This window comes from Haliaeetus albicilla, chromosome 17 (genome assembly GCF_947461875.1).
Source record: "Haliaeetus albicilla chromosome 17, bHalAlb1.1, whole genome shotgun sequence".
NCBI lineage: Eukaryota > Metazoa > Chordata > Aves > Accipitriformes > Accipitridae > Haliaeetus > Haliaeetus albicilla.
In genome coordinates this window covers 14,567,213-14,577,765 of record NC_091499.1, presented here as the reverse complement: position 1 = coordinate 14,577,765, position 10,553 = coordinate 14,567,213, and the positions used below count along the sequence as shown (strand labels likewise).

General features: G+C 36.6%; 1 long non-coding RNA gene across 1 annotated transcript; it reads left to right on the top strand.

Moving 5' to 3' along the window:
* Positions 1-207: 207 nt before the first annotated feature.
* On the top strand, positions 208-2,811 carry LOC138689614 (uncharacterized). Its single transcript, XR_011328534.1, has 2 exons — positions 208-690; positions 1,144-2,811. It is a non-coding gene; the product is annotated as an uncharacterized lncRNA (long non-coding RNA).
* The last annotated feature ends 7,742 nt before the right edge of the window (positions 2,812-10,553 follow it).

The window sequence follows — 10,553 nt, the reverse complement described above, 5'->3', positions numbered from 1 at the left end:
AATCATTATATGCTTTTGACATTTACAGAGAGTTACTGCACCCCAACTAGTACTTGTGAGAGTTCTTTCTTATTTATAATAACCCCTGCTTGTTCTTAGTTTTAGATTTTTGAAATGCTATATGCATAAAACAATAGAAATGCACTATGACTAGACCATTTAGTACAGATCACAGAGCAAATACAAATAAACTTTCTCTGACAGATGTTTGGCTAAACTGTTAGTAACCTCCAGTGACCTTAAAAGAAAATGAACAGCTATTTTTTTTTGTTGTTTCTAATAGGCATTTCTATTTTTTCCTCTTTCACTGGTATAATTTCAAAGACATACACTGAAGGACAGCAGTGCATCCCATATACTTTTGTAAGAATGCAAAGCACATCCCTTCCATGAAGCTTCTGTGGAGACTGCTGATCACAAGGGACAGAGAATTTTGTCATTAAAGACAAAATGAGTACATATATCAATCTCTCAAATGTACAACTGCGTATCTCTGTACAAAGGAATTTTCTGAAGCGACTTCTTCAAATGGAAGACATAGGGACAGGCTTCTTCTCATAATTCAACGTATCTTGAAGCCTTTGAACTGCTCTGCTATTTTTGCCTTTCTACACATTCCATATCATTCAGCCGCAGCATCATGATGTGTTTTGCCCACTGCAAAAGAGTTCTCTTCTAAGCAAATTTCAGGTATATGAAACTGATCTTTGATCTTTTTTATGACAAGGTTCTTTTTTCTTGCAATTTTTTGCTGCTCTCCAGTCATGCCCGGTATTAAACGGTAGTGCTGCCTCCTGCTCACTACAGCATTCACAGACAGCCCCATGCTTGTGAGACATCTCAGCAGCTAATCCATTTTGCAGGGAAATACTTCATGTACTTGTAATAAGTGTATTCTGAAAGTTAGTGAAAATGGAACTTTCTCCATTTCTCTATATAGGAGAACCAGCAAAAAAAAAATCTGTCAGTCTGTCTAATTTGCTGACCAAGTATCTCCTGCCTGGCAGCAAACATTTCACATCTTGCAGACAAGTAGCAATATTCACACTTTATATTGTTGATTAGCACTTTAGTGACCATGCAAAATTTAATCCCACCACCTTGTCTTCTCCACAATTAACAAGATTCTTGCTGTATTTACAGGTGTTGGCTTAAACAAGCAGACAACCATTTTTCAAATTCCTTGGAATTTATTTCACAGAGAATCAGAACTGCAGTATGTAGCCACTGTCTTTCTTGTTTACTTCATTGGCAGTAGCATTATCCCTGTTTTAAAACCAACAACATAGCTCTATATTTTGCAAAACATGTCTTATATGCCAAATGGTGGTACAGTGTATTACCATGAATTCTACCATTAGGACCGAAACAGGATCAAGCAAATTCCTCACTGATTTTTCTCCATTGTCCTGATTCTCCATCCTTCTAGCAGAGCAACTCCACCATCAGGACTGTGAGTCTTGATGCACGCTTAGTAAGTATGCTTTTCATACCAAGAGATTTCACATCATGCCCGTCTGAAGAAAAAAAATGCAATTGTCAGTGTAAGTTCATCTTGATGACCCAGCATGACTCCCACTGGCATTAAAAAGAAAACACAGTTTCTTCACAAAAGGATCATAGAAAATAAAGTTATATTGGTGTCAATGTTGTGCAATAGTGAGAGCTGTTTGAGAATTACGACTCACCTTAAAGGCCTTGAATGGAAAGGAACATCTAATAGCTTTTTATTGACATCATCCCTTTGTACCTGTGAAAACTGTCCTTACAGATCAATTAGAAAAGGGTATTAGAATAAAAAATGCTTGTTACAATGAATTCAATAATATCTCACAACCAGTTCTTACAGAACTAGAAAAACTTCCATCCCGAATATTGCACTCAGAGCTTAAAAGTAGTTGGTGGTAGATGTCTGGTAGATTATGAGTACTACTGGTATAACAATAACAAAATTAATAAACAAGCTTTAAATATATATTTTTTTTAATGATTTTGGAAGACTCTAATCTTTAAAATTGAGAAAGGCTGGATCCCTAAAGTTAGTAAGTTGTACCACTAACTCCCAGCTGTTGTGTAGCTCCCATGTTCCTTAGCTGAATGACACTTTTGAAATAGAACACCCCATGCTTATGGATGAAATTTAGAAAAATGAAGAAAACCTAAAGTTTTTCAAACACACTTCCTATAAATGGAAGCACAGGAATGTCATCCTATTCTTTGTCTTTAAATACAGATTATTATCCTTTATATATAAAGAACTTCAAATGAAATAGAATGTTCTTTGTTTGTGATTGGATTTTGAATGACATTTTAATATTTTTTTCATAAACTAAACTCTTTTCTGTTATGAGATATACTACTCAATTCAATTAGTTTATTTTGATGACTGGGTGGTATTTATTGGTAGCTTTTCTTGACGTTCCCGTAAAAGGTATTCTTTGACCATCAGTTCCAGGAATATACTTTTACATCTTTTATTCATTGCTATCTTTACATCTTCTCTAGGTAAGAGACACAATTTTCCATATCCAAATACTGGAAGTCATTGCTGGTCCTTGTATAAGCGTGTACATTAAAAGCATGGTCCTGGCACTGACATGTAGAAATTACTGTTTATTGTATCAATCATTAATCATTAACCTTGCTTTTTTCTCCTTGTGTTTTATCTGCTAAGGCTTTTATTATCTTAAGGACATAAATTCTTTGAGCCATGGTCTGTCTTTTTCTTTTGTATGTATATAGTGCCTGAGAGTCAAATCTCATTCTGTTGTATAGAAGTAAACAATAAAAATAGAAATAATGATAGTAAAAGATGGTCTTGAATTAAAGGCTAAACAAAGCACAGTTTCCTGCTAAAGAACAGAAAGTGAATCTTCACTGACAGCAGAGAATGAAAAAACAAAAATTCACACAGAAGCCCTCTTCCCTTTGCAACAGACACATATATAGGCATAGAAAGAGGAGGGAGAATGGAAAGATTTACTCAAGATAATACGATAATGTCACTATCTACTGCAATCCACCTGCAGAGATGTCTTTAATTTTCATTTTATGGACACTGAATAAACACTTGAACAATATTCCTATGATCCAAAAGCATAAGGCTCTACAGGAGAACTGAGTAAAAAAGAAAAGCAAAATCTGTAGTGACTTGGTATTATACCCTCTTCATTTGCACAAATTAAGAAACTGTAAATACAAGTCAGAGCCTATATAAAACATTTAAGGTCATTCTTGTTTGTTGCATACTTAATTCTAAAATGCAGGGATTGCAGCATTGTAGACAGGGAACTGATTTGTTCAATAAACCTATAATGCTGAAAAAAAATTACGGAATAAAAGATTTGGCTATTACTGTGTACTGCAGAAGAAATTCAGCTTGTGTAGTAGACCACTTCAGTTGAAGGAGCTCATGGATGTATCTGCTAATGCTGAGTTGGCAATGAAAAAGTTGTGAGGTTTGTAAAGGGCTAATTAGAGAATTGCAGGTAGGTGCAGTGGCTGCCTTTGTGCTTTTTAGGGGGTGGGCATCCCTCCACTGAGGGCTGCTCGGTGGGAGCGGTGTAACTCCAATTCCAGTTTGTGCTCCCTTTCCTAATGTGCTGTGGTGCCAGGCTTGGCACTCGCACGAGTGGGAAACAAAACTCATAGAGACACAGGGTTATAAGCTCCTGGTGAGGATGGGTCCCTCATTCGCCATGGAAAAGCTTCCTCTGGGAGATGGCTAGAATTCCCAACAGGAAAAAGCTAAAATCTCTGTGAAAAAAAAGGTGTGGGGGAATGCTCCCACACATATGTTTGAGAAAATGCACGTTTGTGCAACTTTCCAATTTACACCTGACAGATCAAAGCGTGTCTGGCAGTAAGGAGTATCTAATACAAAGCCATGCTTACGTTTTTTATATGTGCGCAAAAAGAACTCATAAACAGGACTCAACAATTGTAAGTATGATATTATTTTTATACAGTTTTTTTTGATTTAAAGACTAGGCTTATCACAAACTGTAACAACTGTTCATCTGATATTCCTAGAGCCACTTCAGCACCAGAGTCAGCAACCAAATTACCAGTTAGTCTTCAGATAAGGAGACATCTGAAAGAAAGTACTATACCTGTGGTGTTGTGTGCTTATCACTAAAGTAAGCATGATAAATGGTCTTGTAAAGTCCCCCCCTTGAAATACATAGTTATTGATGTAAACACAGTGAGCCAAGAAAATTAACTTATAAAATGACTGATAGGAATTTTTGTTTCTTTTAATTAACAAATCCTGGGAAAAATTAATTTGATCAAAATAAGAATACTTTTTTTCATAACATAATGTCTGTGGTTGGGATTTAAGTGACTTTCCCTGTATTTCTCTTGGTGACTTAGTATAAATACACATTTATGCAAATTGCATTTTATGTTGATTTTAAAATTTAAAATATACATTAGAAAACAAACAAACAAAACCCCAGAAACAATGCAATGCTGACTGAAAGCATTCTATTATAAAGTAGAAAAGTTATTAGACAGGTTGCAATAATGAAATACAAAGTTTTTTGTGTATATCAGCTGCACTTCAGAATAAACACTGAATTAACACTCCGAGAAGAAAAGAAGAGGAAGGAACATTTTGCTTTGGACTAAACATTTGTGTGATTTCACTACACCAACATGGAAGGTATTTTGTTTTGATTTATCTTTTTTTCAGTGAAATAGTTTGAAATCTTAAGGAAATGAGACAAAAAAGATGCATATGTTTTAATTATCAAGACAATTAACTATTTTGCTTTTATTTTCATGATTTCTAGCTGCTTGCAATGCTTTAAGAATGAAAATAAATTGTCCTTTCAATTTCTTTCCTGTCTTCTGAAACCATAGGGTCATTACCTTTCTGGCACTCAGATTACAGAGAACTGTTTGTGTTGGCAGGTTTTAGATCAAGGTAATATAAGCACAACATTTTATCTCATCTCTGAACTTCTGTTTATTCAGTTCCATAGCCAATGGACAAGATTACCGAAAAATGATGCCGTATCCTTCCTCACATAAAGATGGGATGTCTAAGAGATGTGTTTAATCTCTGCCACTGTAGCTGTAGTGGTTGGTGCATTGTGTATAATTGTACAGAAGAGGAGTAGATTATTATAAAAGCTGCTGCTATCCCTACATATAGAATGAAGGACTTCCTAATTTAAATTAAAAAAAAATAAAATCTAGTGGTATGAACTACCTAACACCTTCTAGTCAGTGGAAATTTAGATAGCCCACAAAGCCATTTCAGTTATAATGAAAAAACATCACTTTATATACACTGATGTTTGCTGATAGTCATAGATGCTCTCAGCTTACTTTAGAATTATCTTTTTGTTGTTGTTGTGTGTTTCTTAATAAATGTAACCTTCCCTTCCCTACTAAACAAAAATAATGTCTCTGGAACATGCAAAGCTGCTTTGTATTTTTGGTGTAACTTTAATTTTTGAGAAAATTAAAAAAGTATGGGGGGAAAGTAGCTGAAAAACTGCCTAGAAAAAAAAAACCTTAATGTCCATGTGATAAGAAGAAATCAGAAATTTAAGGTTAAGAGCAACAAACAGGTGTGTGGTACAAATGAATGTAAATCTCACCTTGAACAAATAATAAATATGAAAAATATACATCTTTCCCTACAAGACTGATATATTTATTTTGTCACAAACTTAAATTTAGTATAAGGGTTTTTTTCTGATCTATCACATTTGGAAAAAGTAAATCCACACCAGAATATTTCTGATTCAGATCACATTAATAGGCTAATTATCTACTCAGGAAAATTAATTAGGATTTCCCCTGTAACCTTTTCTCTGAAGATGCTGGAATGCACTGAGAAGCCCTGATTTACTATAAAATTAGTAGACCTGGGTCCAAAATTTTCATTGGAATAAAACATATACCTTACTTTGTAGGATAAAATTCTACCAATGGCCTTGAAAAGAAAGGTTTTATAAGAAAATGGGCACTGCCCTTGTGGTTAAATTACCTCTAGGACCACATTTGTTCTTTCTGGAGGAACAGACATATCTGAGACTAATTTAGAATAGTCTTACATTAGAGTAGTCAGAAGGACATCAATGACTGCATGAGCTGCTTTACTCTTATAAAGAAGTCCTGTGAAACCATGTCTTTCCTTTCCCATATTTATTCTCTTCTACCCTGGCTATTTGCTATTTTCCAAACAAGGTTTATCCCCTCTAATGTTCATACCAAAGGAGAATTCTCTTCAAGGTTGGCATGGCTTCTTGTAGCCACCAGGATACCATAAAAACAATTCTGCAAAATATAAATTCTATCTTGGTTTCTTTGTTTTGGTTTGGTTTGTTTTTTTCATTTTGGATTTGTTTACACAAAATTAATATACTAATTGTCTTTCTTGAATACAACCAATCTCTCTCCTAAATGAACTCATCCTTTCAACTATTATCATATGAGCAGCACTATATTTAAATCCTCTCCACCGGATCAAGAGCATCAGTTGGGCACTTGGTCCATGGCTCTTGGTTTAGAGAGATGTAATATATTGAAAACTTAAACTGGATGCACAGCACTTTGCCACAGTTCATAAGCATGACGAATCCCATGTGCTATGTACAATCTTTGTAAGATACTTCTTAATAAACCCACTGTATTCCACAGAGAAGAAGGATTTCTAGGCAGGGGTAATATCTTTTGTTAAACAAGTAGAATGTGATAGGGACAAGAAGATGAGTTTGGGGAACATGATTTCTACATGAGATCCCTAATCAGACATATTCTATCTGTGATCTTGGTTGCATTTCCTTCAGGTTGTTATTTCCCTGAAGGAGGAAATAACAAAGGAATGAAGTAATCTCACAGAACGACTTTAATTTTTAGCAGCATTTCTGCCTATTTCTACTAAAATATGACTGGCTTTAGTCTCTACAGTAGTTTTAGGGCGGGTATACAGTCTGGATCAGAGTTGAAGGTGACCGTATTTTGATCAACGTTATTTTGTGTGGGAAAAACAAGTAAGCAAAAAAAGATCCGTTTCTGTATTCCCTATTCTTGATACAGATGCATGCTTTAAAAATATTTTGTCCTCATTACGAAAGAGGACTTTCTTGATTAAGGTTATTATATAAGGTTATAGATGAGTCAATTAGCATTAATGAACATTTTGCACAGTTGTTCCCAGTGAAATGTGTGCAGCCATGCTTTAGAGGATACTCGGCTCAGTGGGAAAAATCGGAAAGAAAGAAGTGTATTTGTTATAGTTGAAAGGATCATGACTTAGCCTACTAACCCAAGCTATGTACACTCATCTGGTCATTCTTACACTGAGCTCATATCTTGAGGTTAAAATGCAGAGCACAGATATCTTAATCAAAGATAGATGTCCGACCTGTGACCAGAGATCTGCAAGGCCTACGCTGCCAGTCTGAGAGGTACCCAAGGAGTTCCTATATCCAGGGCAGGCTCATTATCCATGAAACATGGCAAAACATTTGCTAGCCTACCCTAAAAATATGAGTCTCTGTCTGGTTGTGGGCAGGATGCCAATGACATGCCTGGATGCCTCAGTATCGGTATATTCAGTATATGTGTTACAAAAGCGATTCCTAGAAGAAATGATTGATGCCTTCTGTACTACAGCAAGAGAATGGTCCAATATTGGATGCACGGATGATTTAAAGCCAGGATATACAGCTTCAGTATTAGTCATAAATTTATTTTTCAATATTCAGTCCAGTGTATTAGCAAACAACAAAATGTGGCTCACACACCTATGAGAACTGTTTTAATGAAGAATTTTATTCAAGCTTATTTCGTTACTTTTTGCTTGGTAGTGTGAACTGTGAATTAAGTTGAATACAAAAGGTTTTCACTACACTGAATTACCTGTTTCACCTTGAAAAGCCACACAAAATGAAGCTCTTAAAGCCTTTTGAAAATGACCTTTTTCCTCAGCAATGATTTATCTTTCCCCTCGAAAATCCCTTTTACAAAAGGGAGTATGATTAAAGGAAGCCAAGCAGCACAAACACTCGGTGAAGATCCTGCTTATCTGGAACTCACTTGACAATGTATGTTTTTGGGGTCGGGAATGCTGCAGGTTCAAGGGATAATTCTGCCTTTCAAGTACTTCAATTTATTTCATGCCTGAGCACTGTCATTGTACGCAGACAAGATGAAACGCATCGTTGTGTAAAGAAATTGAAATGAAATCCTACTTGACCCAGCAGGATGGGGCATTATGTTTGACTCAGTAGTGATTCCTGGAATAATATCTAATTCCAGGAGGAAAATTTCTTGATATGGCCACCTGCTGTGAGTGTCTTTGTCCAGGGATCACAAGTTGTTCTGGGTGACTGGGCTCAGGACATGCCTAGAAGAAAGCAGCCAGCCTCCTGCTGGCATTTAGATCTCTTCATTTTCTGTATGCTGCCATTCAGTGGGAATGAGTGAATGAAGAGCAGGGGAAAGCTGGAGCACTTCCTCAGGAAGACACATGCTCCAGCAGAAGTGAGAGCTAAAAACCGTTTGACCCAGGTTTCTCATGCAGGTTTCTTGAGGGGGTGGGGGGAAATCTGAAATTAAGAGTCATTGGTTTTTTTCCTTGACAGGCAAGTTTTTAATTTTTTTTGGTCACGCAGGCCAGTCACTGGGATGTCATTCCCCATTCGGTCCCTGTGAAGTGTTTACTTTGAAAAGGCTGCACACCACCAGATTAAATAAAATGGGAGCGCTCCATGTCTCACAAGAGGGAATCGTGCAGACAGCTTTATTACTTCTGTCAGAGAACAAAGGTTTTCCCAGCATGCAGAGGATTATTAGGCCAGCAGCAAATAAACGGAATGCGCGGCGTCAAAACTTCAAATATGACTAACAGAGAGGAGAGGGGGGGAGAATCCATAATTGATTTCTCTGCTGCTACAGTATGAAGAATAAAACTATTCAGGTGATACCACCTAGCCAGCTTCTCTGTTGGGGTAGAATCCAATTTTGATGCAAAATTCCATAATTTCCACTAATATAATTACTACAGAAATTGATAATTACCTCCCCCCGACCATCCATCTGTATAGCAGCAAAATATCCTTATGTATATATATATTTATATTAGAAATAACATTTATTCCTGCTAGGAAAAAAGACCAGCCTTTTCTTCCCTTCTCTATTGGTTTAGGACTCCTGAGAAGTTCATTAGAAGACCCAGCACTTATTTATTAAATTGTCTAAATGATTCTTCCTTGCAAATGAGTGCTAACACAGGCAGCCTGCTCCTTCCCCCCCCCCCCCCCTTTTTTTTTTTTTTCCCTTTTAATGACCGTTTTTAAAGGAGCTGGGGGCAAGGAATTTTCATATGTTCCTTTAGTCTGAGCAGCCGTATTTCCTGCATTGGCAGCTTTATACAGTGCAGCTGAGAGGAGTGATTGCACAGATACATCTATGCCATGGCATGAGTGAGTTTCTGAATACCATGGAAATCACAGAAGATCATATCTTGTGAAAAAGAGACTGGAACCATAACCTGTACAATACAAACCTGTACAAACCTGTACCTGGCGAAGAAAAGCAAAGGTGTGGAGGATGCTCTATCTGGCAGCATCTTACCTTCTTTCTCTATAGAAGTAAAAGCAGCTCATGAATGAAAAAAACATATTTGTAATTAAAAGCTAGAAGGAGAAAAATACCTGTGGCAAATACTTACTTTCTTTTCATAATCAGTTCTGCTTTCTGTTATATCCTTACGCCAAAACTGGTGGGAGTGCACCAGCCTAAACCAAGTCCTGAATTTACCCTTTGATATTTCAGCTGCAGACATTGCAGCTAGGAATCAGCAAAAAAAGTGCTTTTGCTGCAGTGTATTATTCAATTTTTGTGCATCCCCCTTGCCTTGTGCAATACTAGTGCTCATGTTTTCAGGCTTTGTGTTCCAGCACTTGGTTTTGTGGAAGCATGAGAAGTTAAGGACCCAAAATGTAATAAGAGAGGGGTTAGGCTTAAAATTATTATTTTTTTAAAATGCCAAGAACAGTTTAGAGCCATGAATGCCTTAGGCCATGAAATAATCCTAGTACCCGTAATGAAAAGAATTTGTCAGACTAAGACATGTCAATTTACATTGAAAGAAAGAAAAGGAGACTTACTCACAGGCACAACATCCAACAGTTCAGATCAGTAGGAGTTTTTGCCATCAACTTGAACATCAGTAGGAGCCAAACCCTTCAGGCCATATTTTCAGTGCCAGCTTCCTTAGCTTTATGGCATGGTTTGGCACTGGCAATGAATTGTATCTTGATTTTGTGGACCTGCAGTTAATTATCAGCACAATAAGATAGGACACGTTATAACCCTTCTTCAAAGCCAGGCTTTTATGTGTTACTAAAATATGACTAGTCATAACAACAGGCATTTTTGTTACCTAATTGACAAGTTTATATTTAACCCATCAGAACCCAGATGATGTTGTGTATGTGGCACTGTAAATGTTTTAACTTCCAGGGGACTAATCCCTTAAACTGCTGATTTGCCAGCTGAAAAAAATCAGCTTTGCTATTTAATCCCAT